The sequence below is a fragment of the Pistacia vera genome, unplaced genomic scaffold, assembly GCF_008641045.1.
Source record: "Pistacia vera cultivar Batoury unplaced genomic scaffold, PisVer_v2 Contig393, whole genome shotgun sequence".
NCBI classification, from domain to species: Eukaryota; Viridiplantae; Streptophyta; class Magnoliopsida; order Sapindales; family Anacardiaceae; genus Pistacia; species Pistacia vera.
Window position 1 is genome coordinate 267,987 of NW_022196216.1, and position 12,823 is coordinate 280,809.

General features: G+C 31.3%; 1 long non-coding RNA gene and 1 pseudogene across 1 annotated transcript; one reads left to right on the forward strand and one right to left on the reverse strand.

The window, feature by feature from the left end:
• Positions 1–5,482: 5,482 nt before the first annotated feature.
• On the reverse strand, positions 5,483–5,954 carry LOC116141142. The gene is made up of 3 exons (XR_004129741.1): positions 5,931–5,954; positions 5,751–5,841; positions 5,483–5,528 (listed from the first exon to the last, which is right to left on the reverse strand). It is a non-coding gene; the product is annotated as an uncharacterized LOC116141142 (long non-coding RNA).
• Positions 5,955–10,482: 4,528 nt separating this feature from the next.
• Positions 10,483–12,525, forward strand: LOC116141117 (annotated as a pseudogene).
• The last annotated feature ends 298 nt before the right edge of the window (positions 12,526–12,823 follow it).

A 12,823-nucleotide genomic window follows, 5' to 3' on the forward strand; every position in this document is an offset into this window, starting at 1 on the left:
TCCTAATAACGCAACTAATTTAGCGTCAAGGGGTAGTTGCAAAAAATGTTTTTTTGTAACCAATAATGTAGATGCAAAATATATTTTATGCAAATTGTCAAATTATGGAGGGAAAAATCGCCTGCCAAAAAATTTCAACTAATTATTAGTCACTAAAAGCAATCTGTTCTACAACTAATAAATATCGCCAAAACATTAACTTTAGATGCCAAAAGTTGGAACGTTGGACACCGAAATTGAGTTGCTCTTTGCCCGACCAATGGCAATTTAGTTGGTAAATGTAACTTTTGCAGCTAATTCTAGTAGTACTAAAAAATTGATTCATAATATTGTTTTTCTTGTAGTGTGTGCTAATATTTATGTGTAAATTAGTAATTACTAATATTTATAAATAAATGTCCATACTCATAATCATTAAGTAATTATTAATTATGTAAGTTTATAATATATGTGTCATACTATAAGTAATATTATAATTAATTAAATTTTTAATTTAATTAAGTAATGTAATAATGTAATAATTACTAATATTTATAATATAATGTTATAAATTTATAACTAATTAAGTAATTATTTAACTATGTATACAATAATTAATTAAGTGGTTTATAATATAATGTAATGTTATAATTAATGTTTAATATAATGTCATAATTAATTGAATAACATCTAAATATATATTGTTATAATTAATTATGTAATCTACAATAATGAAATATTGAAATGTCACAATAATTAGTAATTAACTATAAATCTTTAATATAATATTATAATTAATTTGTTATAGTAGAATGTTATAATTAATTAAGTAATCATTTAATTTAATATAATGTTAAATTATTACGTAATCATACTATAAATTTATAATGTAAATTGTAATTAATTAAATTTCTAATCATTAATAAGTATTGTGTTATGTTTAGGAGTAAATTAGTAATTACTATATTTTATATAATGGTCATAATCAATAAGTATCATTAATTATGTAATGTATAATTAATTATGTAATCATACATAAGCAATGTTATAGTGAATTAATACATCTTATAAGTCTTTAATGTATATATAATTAATTAATTTTTAACCATTTAATTAAGTTTGTATTATGTCTACAATGAAATTTATAACTGATTAAATATTACTATAAATCTATAATGTAATGTTAATTAATTAAATTCTTAATTATTTAATTAAGTAATATACTAAATGTTATAACTTATAAGTCAATTAATAAGTAGTAATTAATTAATATATGTTATATTATTATTACTAAAATCAATTAAGTAATGTTATAAAATTAAATTCATAAGTAACATTTAATTATGTAATGTTATAATTAATTATGTGTTATTAACTATAATGTGTATAATGAATTAAATAATCAAACTATAGATCTTTAATGTAATATTATAATTAATTAAATTTTTAATCATTTAATTAGTAATGTAATAATGTAATAATTACTAATGTTTGATAATAGAATTATAAATTTATAACTAATTAAGTAATCATTTAACTATATACAATAATTAATTAAGTAATCATAATATATGTAATATAATATGTTAATTTAATTAAGTAATTATTTAACTATAATGTAATATTTAATTAATAAATTTCTAATTATTTAATTAGTATCATTTGTTATAATGTAATGTTATAATTAATGTTTATAATGATATTCAATTAATTAATAATAATTTAATTATGTAATGTTATATTAATTAGTAATCATATTATAATAAAATATTGAATGTTACAAGAATTAAGTAATCATACTACAAATCTTTAATATAATATTATATAATTTGTTTATAATATAATAAATGTTATATAATTAAGTAATCATTTAATTATCTGTAATATTACAATCAATTACGTAATCGTACTATAAATTTTAATGAATGTTGTAATTAATTAAATTTATAATCATTAATTAAGTATTGTGTTAATGTTTATGTAGTAAATTAGTATTACTAATATTTAAATATAATGTCATAATCAATTAAGTAATCATTAATTATGTAATGTTATAATAATTATGTAATCACCTATAATGTAATGTTATAGTGAATTAGATCATACTATAAATCTTGATTGTAATTTATAATTAATTAAATTTTTAATCATTTATTAAGTTTGTACTAATGTTATAATGAAATGTTATAATTGATTAAATAATTATACTATAAATTATAATGTAATGCTATAATTAATTAAATTCTAATTATTAATCAAGTAATATACTAAATGTTATAACTTATAGTCAATTAATTATTAGTAATTAATAATGTAATGCTATATTAATTATACTATAAATCAATTAAGTAATGTTATAAATTATAATTAATTAAGTAATCATTACTATATGTAATGTTATAATTGATTAAGTATGATATTTAACTAGTAATTAAATTTATTATGTTTATTAATTTTCATATATAATTAATTAATTGCTAATTTACTATAGATATACTAGAACTTGATAATTGAAGTAATAATTAAATATATTATATTCAATCAAATATACTATTTTATTCAAAATAATTCTTTAATAACATTAAAAATTTTAAAACACTTTTAATTAGATCACAATTCCAATTATTCATTTAATTAATTAAAACTTAATATTAATATATTATAATATATTAAAGTTTTTAATATGGTGTAATTATATGTAATAAGTATAATTGTATTTATTTAATTACGTTATTCGAAAATTTAACTTTTTCTATTTAATTTTTTTTATATGTAAAATATAGAAACCCCCATTATTAATATTTCACAAATTTTCAGTGTAGCCCAGGTTCTAACAGGTTCCAAAAATCGTTCCAAACAGGTTTCAAACCGGTACCGCTACAGGTTCCCAAACAGGTACCCGTTTAGGTTCTTTTTCCAGATTCTGGTTCTGGTTTTGGTTCCAATTCTTCCACACACACAAGAATCGGAACCGGAATCGCACAGTATCGGTTTCAATAAAATGGAACCGAACCTACCGCACAATGTCAATTCCAGGTAGGTTCGGTTTCGGTTCTACTACCCACTGCCTATACTCACCCCTAGCTAGGAGTTGTATACACATGAATTATCAACTTTTGTCTGCCCTGTGTCATTTTGTCTATAGCTAATTTTCACGGTTTCTTGTAAAGGTCTTTCTGATGGATTGAGTAAATTTGGAAAGGGTGATTGAAGGAGTATTCAAGGAATTTAGTGTCAGAACACAATTCAGGTGGCTAATCATGCTGGATGAGTAAATTGGAAAGGGTGATTGGGAGGAGTATTTCAAGGAATGTAGTAATGTCAGGAACACCAACTCAGGGGCTAGTCATGCTTAAATGTGATTTTGTTTTTAATGCTTAAGTATGATCTTTTGTTTGCAACAATTTTTACTATCATGTTAGGATTTATTATGAATTTCAACTTTAAATCATGTTTGAATATTAAGTTATTATTGTCTTATTAAAAAATGAAAAATCTTAAAATACAAAATAAAAAGAGTTTTTTTTTTTCTATGTTGACATCACCGATCCAACTGGTGGACGGTTGACCTTGACCCAAGCAACAGGACGATTGCTCTCCAATCCGGGTTTTAAAACAGTGATATAGAATAATGAAACAGGTGGAAACTTGCAGATTTCAATACCTTGGGTGGCAACATGTCATTTACTCTACCCTAAGCAAAAATATCATAACATTTAACACGGTTGACAATTTCCAGGGATAACGACCAAAAAGGATGGGGGCAGGTAACCCGCACGGGAGAGTGGGCAAAAAATAAGAATAATGGGCTTGTGGCTTAACATAGGTTGAAAAATCAGCCAATACCTTCAAGTACACAGAAGAATCCATGGAGACAAAATATTACATACTCTCTGAACCTACAACAGAGGGAAATAGATTTTTTAGATAATACAACAATTACACAAAGCACATGTTTTAGCACGCTCATGTACTTTAAATCAGTCGAGTTCACGTTCCCATTCTAAATCGAATGATTCTCGATCCACCTTTGATGAACTCTTATTGCTGGCCACCGGTAGTGGTTTAGTTAACCGATCCCAACCCATGAGTGGGGCATGCAAACTGCATACATAACAAGTTGTTGGAACCAAATAATGCTAGAAAACAACTAATAAGCAAACTACAGCAGTGTCGTAGTGTGTTTTCACAGTGGACTCTTAGGCAAAAAATAATATCAATAGCTAACAATGTTTACCATGTCGTGCATAACTCAAGCTAGCAGCAGTTGGAAGATTTGATTAATCAACAATATTAGATTATGAACTTTGGTAAAAAAAATTAAATACCAAACAACAATATAGGCTATAATATAAATCCACAGATTGAGTTATCATACACTGCAAGCAGTCTTCATCACAGTGATTCGGCGGTTGTTACAGGAACAACAAACGTTCAGTGTTTTTAAAGTTATTGCCGACATCTGCAAAGAAATTTATAGGCAATAATTAGAATTTTATTAGGGACTCCAAAAAAGAGGTAAGAGTGGTAGCCTGACAATACTTTGAAAATCCTGTTTGCAAGTAAATAATACAAGGAATTATAATCATACAACAAAATAAAATTCTTAAACAACTCAACAGGAATAAACTTGATGTCATGGATCAAGTTTACTTTCTAATGTTAGGCTCATATTCCAAATAGGTTTACCCAATTTTCTATCAATATAGCTTTTTAGAAGGAAAAAAAGGACTTACTTGTATAAAAAGATCCAATAAAGATACAATTCTTCCATTTTCTCTTTCTTTCTTCTCCTTTAAGTTCAATTAATAAAATGTCAATTAATTGGGTTACATCAACTCATATTCACCCCTCTTTCACGAACAATTTTTGAGAGCAAATAATATCTTACCATTAAATTCAGTTATATTGTTTATTTTACCAAAAACATTGTCATTGTGCTCAAGCATAACAACATACCACATGAGGCAAATTAACAGCTACCCACAAAGCCACACATTAATGTTTCAAACAAATAAAATCATTGTAATTAAAAATTAAATTACTTGTTCTTATGAAAAAAAATGTAGAGTGTAAGATGCAGTTAAAAAACAAAAATAGTAAGAAAAAAAGGCAAATTTTAATTTCATATCATCCGCTAGTTGCAGATAGAGTGCTTACTCAAAGAACGAATAACCATTGCCATCTGCAAGTGCTTTAATTGATAACTCTTCCTCACTTGACCGCATTGCTGCAGCAAGAATTGCTTGTCAAACAACTTAAGGCATTCAGAAATTAAAAAAGGCACTACATGCCATTTACACTAATTTCTTTTCATCACAATGTTATTTTCTTCCAAAGTAAAGCTACACCCCAACAAAAGTAAGCCCAGATCAAATCACCTCCCCTTTTGTCCACCAACAACATAAAACAACCAAAAAAAAAAAAAAAAAAAAAGGGGCATGAGGGACATAACCTTGATAGCATTGAAGGATCATGGAAGAACTCAGAAGACTCTTTGGGACCCTGCTTATCAAAGACCCAACTTCTGTCGGTGACAAACCAAAATGCTACAAAGTATTAACTAAAGCAGTTATAAGCAACTATGGAAAGCAAGAGAGAGCTGTATTATTAAAAAAAAAAAAAAAAATTCTCGTTGATCTCCTGGTGCTATTATAGCTAAAAGGACAACATCTACAGATAAATCATACAGTGGAAGAGAATAGTTTGTGTGGCTCATATATTGATTGACAATTTCACATAATAAGAATTCAAATGCAATTTCAAATTACCTGCTTCCTTCCCAGTCGTACTTGCGCTCACCAATAGCAGGCCAAAAGGTCAGCATAAGACGCCTTTGCGCTGGACTCTTAAATCCCCAGACTGTGAAACAGAAGAAATGAAAGGCATTAACGAACCCCCTAACACAGAAATGCACAAAAGATTGATAGTGATGAAAGATTCAACCATACATCCAATTTAGCAAAAGTTGGAAGAACAGGATCGACAGAAAGTGCAGCTTTGCCCTTAAACAGAATAAGGAGCAAATACTCGACCTGCATAATTCCTTACAAATTTAAGGTACAGAAAAGAACAGATCTACACATAATCATCACTGACACTATGAAAAGTCTAAAATTTCTTTAACATCCTCCAACGAGCCTATCAAAACCATTAAATACCTTCGCACCCATTCTGTCTGTCTTGCAGTTGACAAGCTAGCAAAGATGAGTAACTTTGACCATAAAGCACTCCTACATCATCAGCTTTTCCAGCAATAATTTATCAGAAGACAGTTTCCTGCCTCAGCAAAGAAAATCAAGAATAAACTTTAGAATGTTAGATCACATATCCTATAAAATTTAGGATGAAGCTATTTTCACTTCCATATATATGTGTGTGAGAGGGACGTGTGCAAAATTGGACTATAATTTATTCCCTTCAATCACCAAAATTAGAAAAAGCTAGATTAAAATCAATATCGTAACTTAAGGATGCTTACAAAGTCCTAGATTTTGAACTTTTGAGGTTACACTGAAGTCATTAGCAGGTGAAGAACGATAAAACCTGTATTTTTCATAGTCGATATAAGGGGGTGTTGTCTGAACTTATAAAAATTAGCTTATAAGCAACAAAATTTATAAGCTAATTTTAGCTTATAAGCATTGAAATTTTAAGCAATCGTGTTTGTTAAGTACTTATAGTGACTGATAAGTAGTTGACGTGTTTGTAAAATGTGGCTTATAATACATTTTATTATAAAATGACTAAAAATATCTACATTAAACAAGGATATACTATGAAATTTTAAAATAACAAGGATAATGTGGTAATATACTTGGTCAAACTAGCTTATAACAGAGTGTATAAGCCAAAAAAAAAAAAGTATCTCCCCCAACTTATTTTTTTGGCTTATAAGCTCAACTTACCCCTAAGGCTTCCAACAATCGTAAAGAAGGTATGTGCCATTAGCAATTAAAGAGGCAGTACTCTCACAAGCGGACATATAAAGTCTATAAACAATCACTTCAAATACATGGCAACATACTCACTTAGGATACCCGAAAAACCATTTATATCGGAAAGCTTGTTTTTAGGATTGTATCCAAATCTGTTTTTGAAAACACAGCAATGTGTTTTCAAAAAAATTCTCCATCCTTATTTTGGAGGGGGGAAAAAAAAACCCTTCATTTCATTTCTATATCGAACAAATCCAATGGTTTGCTAAGTTTCTCTCACTATCCCTCAATTTAAATAAACCTATTTGACTATGATAAACACTGAAGAAGCTTTATAAGCTTCTAACTGTTCATTTTCTAACCGAAATAAACACATATTCAAGTTTTTATTTCAACGACGAAATGTAGCTACTTCCTTTCTCAAAACAGTAAAAAAATAAACTTCAATTTAAAATCAAATTTACATTTTCTAACTCTTTCCTACGGTTTCTCGGCAACCAAACAGAAATAAAACCACTTTCTCGAGAAAACAAATAAAAAGAAAAAATTGGTTTTCGATTAGGCTAGAGTTTGAGGTTTGAAGAAGATACCTGGAGCGAAGCAGAGAGCGAGAAAGTTTCATCATTTTTGAGAGAGAGGATTAGGGTTTTAAAGAGAGAGTGAAACTGAGAGGTTTAAGGGCAGACTGCATGTTCGATAAAAGAGGGAGTGGCAGGGACAGGGTGCACGGATACTCTGTGCAACCGTGCGTAGGTTGTGACGTGTTGAGTGGGTTTTTTTTGGGGTTTAATTATTTGGAATTATGATAATGGAGGAAAGGAGAGAAATCCGCTGCGTGCGTCCCTATGCTAAGAAGATAATCGAGATCGTTAAAAATAATCAAATCAAATAATCAGACGGCAGGTGTTAATTTTGGACCCGGTATAGATTACGGGTTAATAAAAAATAATTCTATGTTTAATACTTTAGGCTTTGTTTGTTTTAATATTTTTACATTATCTTAGTTCTATAATTCTGAAAACATATTTGTTTCCTGTTATAAAAATCATAATCTATTTATTCAACTACGTTTAAAGCCTTGATTTATTAATTTAACTAAACATCTAAAAAAAAAAAGTTTAAAAATTGATAAAAGCACCCTCACAAACCCACATTTGCCAGATTCTGGTCACCACCATCAAAGTGGCCAGAATCTGCCATAATGACGCACTACCGACTAGATTAGATTTGGCTGATAGTGCGCCGATATAATCTTTTCTAGCTAGAGCCACTGTGGATCTAGCTAGAAAAGGCCAATCTACAGCAAATCTGGCCGTCAGATACTTAGTCGTCGTTGACAACCAAACCCAACTAGATTTGGTCATGGATTTGGCTGAAAAATCCATCTTGGAGCACGACCGCCAGATCCAACCAGTCGTGCACAAATACCGCGACTTCGGCCACTTCCGCGGTGTGGCCAACTGTTGGTATTTAATGTGGGTAGGGTGTTTTTGTAATTTTAATTTTTTATTACGGGGTGTTTAAAAATAACAAACCTAAGGGTGTTTTTGTTAATTTTGAAATCTACGCCGTTTACCACCCAACTCTTACTTTTTTAAAATCTATCCAAAACATTAAAACAAACACACCCTTAATTGAATAACAAAACTTCAACTAATTAAGGTTGTAGTAAAAAAAATAGAGATGCTAAGTTCACAACTAATTCACAACTTTTGACTTGACAACCGTTATAGTCAACTTGCAAAATGGGTCCTGTCTACTTGTATGCGTCTCGTCTGTCCATTTGCAAGCTACCCATGATAGCTGCAAGTCGGAAGTTGTAGAGAAGTTTGTGATCTAATTATTAAAAAAATATCTCCTTAAATAAATTTTTGTGTTAAAATAAAAGCTAATGACGATACTGCTCCCCAAGATATAATCAATACAAAAATCTTTTGAAGTTTTTGAAATAACAAAAATTCTCTTACCATTAACGGATTGTTAATGAGCCGTTAGAATTATACATTATAAGTTAGTAAATATTTTAAATTATCCTCTTACTGTTATTTTAACACATAAAACTTAACTGCAGAGGATTTTTATTATTATATCATACTTGAGAGGGATTAATGTCATTCACTGTCATTATTTTAGAGTTAATGACATTAATCCCCTTGAGATATGATATAATAACAAAGGTTGCGTTTGTTTTATTATTTTGGGTAGGATTTTGGGGATAGTATTGGTAATTGAATATGGAGTATTCGAGGTAAAATTTAAAAATTATAGAAAACCCCTAGTTTGCTAATTTCATAAATCCCCAACTTGTAAATTGACAAAAATACCCCCACCACATGCAGTGCCAAATTCTGGCCACCACCGCGGAATTTGGTGAAAATCGCTTTACGACACGACCGGTCGGATCTGTGTCGTAACGAGTCGTTATGGCCTTTTCCGGCCAGATCCACCACAGATCTGGCCGGAAAGGCCAGATCTACGGCCTGCCGTGCCGTCGACGGTCGAAAAAGGCCAAAACGACGGCCAAAGATATGGCCGTCGTTTTCGGTCAACGATGGCCAAGATTTGGCCGTCATTGACCTCAAGACGCCATTTCTTTGGCCGTCATTCCGGCCAGATTGGCCTTTTCCGGCCAAATCTGTGGTGGATCAGGCCGGAAAAGGCCAATCGGTGAACTTCCGACCATTATGTCGGCAGATTGGCCGTTGTATAGATTTCGGCTACCACCGACGTGGTTGCCGGAATCTGGCGAGTATGGTTGCGGGTGTGTTTTGTAATTTTTAAACTTTTTTTTAGGGTGTATTTGATGAAATTTAACCTTATGGGTTTCTAAAAATAATTAAAAATAAGGTAATTCTTGGAATAATGTGCAAACATTATTTGGAGAATAGGATCCAGAATCTGGTATAAAATAATAAGCCAAACATAGTGAAAAATTTTCTTGAGATGTCCAAATTAACAGAAATTTTCATGTCGTTATAAACTGTCAATAAATTGTTAAAATTTATACTAGATTAATAAATATTATCAAATTGTCTTTCTACAATTCATTTTTGTTAATATCATATCTCAAGATTAATATCATCAACTCTAAGAAATATTGTAAAGTGTCTGCCATTTTTTAAGAATCGTGTCTCTTACGTAATTAAGTGGAAGTTTTTCAATATTGTGAATTGTGATATCTTCAATAGTATTTAGGATCGTCAATCCTCTATTGATGTGTCATTGTAGACATTCTAGAGATGAAATACCTTTTTTATTTCACTTAATGATTTTCTTATGAGACGTCATAGCGAAATTAAAGATTATACTTTAAAAAAACTATAAAATATAATTTAATAACTACTAATCATATTAATCGTAAAAACATGTTAAAAAGAAATTATTCTCCCAGAACACAAAAAAGAAAGCGTCTCAATCAAGAATCAAGATATTATTGGAATGTTGGCAATAATTTATAAAAATAAATAAATAAAATGGGGCTCCATACATTAACATTCTTGAACTGGTGATTTGTGAGTGGTTACTAATCTACCATACTGCTGTTTTGATGAGTGAACACACAACAATGGCAAGCACAATGGACATTAATGGCCGTCTTGGGAAGCAAGGCAAATTAATCCATCTCTCTGTAAAACGATAAATTTTTGCGGCTAGAGTCCTTTTTGCCAAAAGATGGCGGACCAAAGCCCAAAAGTCTATAATACTATATTGATGTGAAGGGTATGTCCATTCTCCGTCATATTCCTTTTATATATTGGAGTGGCCAATTCAACTCATGGAAGAACTATCATGGTTAGTCATCGTTTCGGCACATGCTTGCTTTTTTTTCTTATTCTGAAGAGTTTTCTATGAAACAAACACGATATAAATCGACCTCCAACCCCAACATCACTTCCCTAATTGGCCATCTCTAGTGAAAGAACCCATCCATAGATCATTACAGTGCTATCAAACAAATATGGTCCAATCGTAAATCTTTCCTTTGGAAACCGTCGTGTGCTACTCATTCCTCTCCATCTGCCACCGAAGAATGCTTTTCTAAAAATGATATTCTCTTTGCCAATAGGCCTCGTCTATTTCTGGCAATACTTAAACTATGACTACACGGCAATGGGCGCTGCCCTTAGGTCCTCTTTGGTCAATCTACGTCGACTTGCTGCACTTGACATCTTCTCAACGAATCGGCTGAACATGTTTTTGGGAATTAGAAAGGATGAGGTTAGATTCTTACTTAAAAATCTTTATCACAGTTCATGCCAAAGTTTCACCAAAGTGGAGATGAATTCAAAGTTATCAGAACTGTCTTTTAACATCATTATGAGGATGGTTTCTGGAAAAAGATATTTTGGGGAAGAAGTTGATGATCCAGAGGAGTCTAAACGCGTTCTAAAAATCGTAAGGGACATTTTTGATGCCAGTGGAGCATCAAATCCAGGAGATTTCTTACCTTTTTTGCGATGGGTGGATTACAAGAGCTACAAAAAGAGATAATAAGACTGCATAAAAATTCTGATAGGTTCATGCAGAGTTTGATTGATGAGCATCGAAACACAAGGAATTCTTCAGGTGAAGGAGCAAGACTAAGACGATAATCGATTCTATGCTGTCTTTACAAGACTCCGAACCTGAATACTACACTGATGAAATTATCAAAGGCATGATAATGGTATGTCTTATCTTCTCGTTTCTACTAATATTTAGATAGACTTCGATAAGTAAACTGGTGTCTTCCTCAAGCATGACACAAAGAATGGAACCTTTACATGGTCCTGCACCTATAAAGAGTTTCTGTTGTTCTTATCTGTTAAATTTATCAATTCTTCAGTCACTTTCTAGGATTGAATCTTAAATTGTATATGCTTAGTAATCAAAATTAAAATCCACATTTATTGCGTTGATAGATCTTAAGTGCGGGTAATTCTAACAAGACATTGCTAGTTGCGGGAACAGACACAACCTCGGTGACTGCAGAATGGGCTATGTCACTTCTCCTCAACCATCATGTTGTGCTAAAGAAAGCCAGAGTTGAGCTTGACCATCATGTTGTCATGACCGTTTACAGAGAAACTGATTTGGTCAAGTTGCCTTACCTCCAGTGTAATCAATGAAACTCTTCGGCTTTTTCAGCAGCACCACTTCTAGTCCCACATGAATCATCCTTACTGCACAATTGGAGGGTATGATACCACCATCAACAATGTTGATCGTTAATGCATGACCATTCATAGAGATCCCAAGGTGTGGGGACCCTGAAAGTTTCAGACCAGAAGGTTTGAAGGATTGGAAGGTGAGTTGAGGCATATAACTTCATACCATTGGTCAAGGAAGAAGATCCTGCCCTGGAGCTGCTTGCCAATAGAGTAATGGATTAGCATTAGCCACTTTAATTCAGTGCTTTGAGTGGGAGAGAATTAGTGAAGAGGAAGTGGACTTGACTGAAGGAACTGGTCTTACAATGCCTAAAGTCAAGCCATTAGAGGCTATGTGCAAAGCTCGAGAGTGCATGTTAAATGTCCTTACAAGCTTTGATTATTGCTTTGGGTTTGCTTTTGTATCTTCTTATATTTTGGGGCTTGACAATATTGTAGTCTTCGTTTCCTATGGATAACTTGGACTTAATTTAAAGTTTGCCAGTACTAAGATATATTTTGGAAAGGTTAAGGCCTTCCATTTCTTATAGTAACGTTGGGGACGCATTTAATTAATGTTCACTGCACATCTTCTCCTCTCATGTCGGTTTCAGTTCCAGTTCCTAAATCCAAGAACCGGTACTATGCGGATTCGATTCAGGTTCTTAGGATTTGGGTTGGTGACCGAGTCCAATCACCCCTATGTGTGTCAGGAGGAAGTCTTAGGAATTTGTAAATTAATACCTAACTTTCAAGAGGTTTTACATTGATACCCAG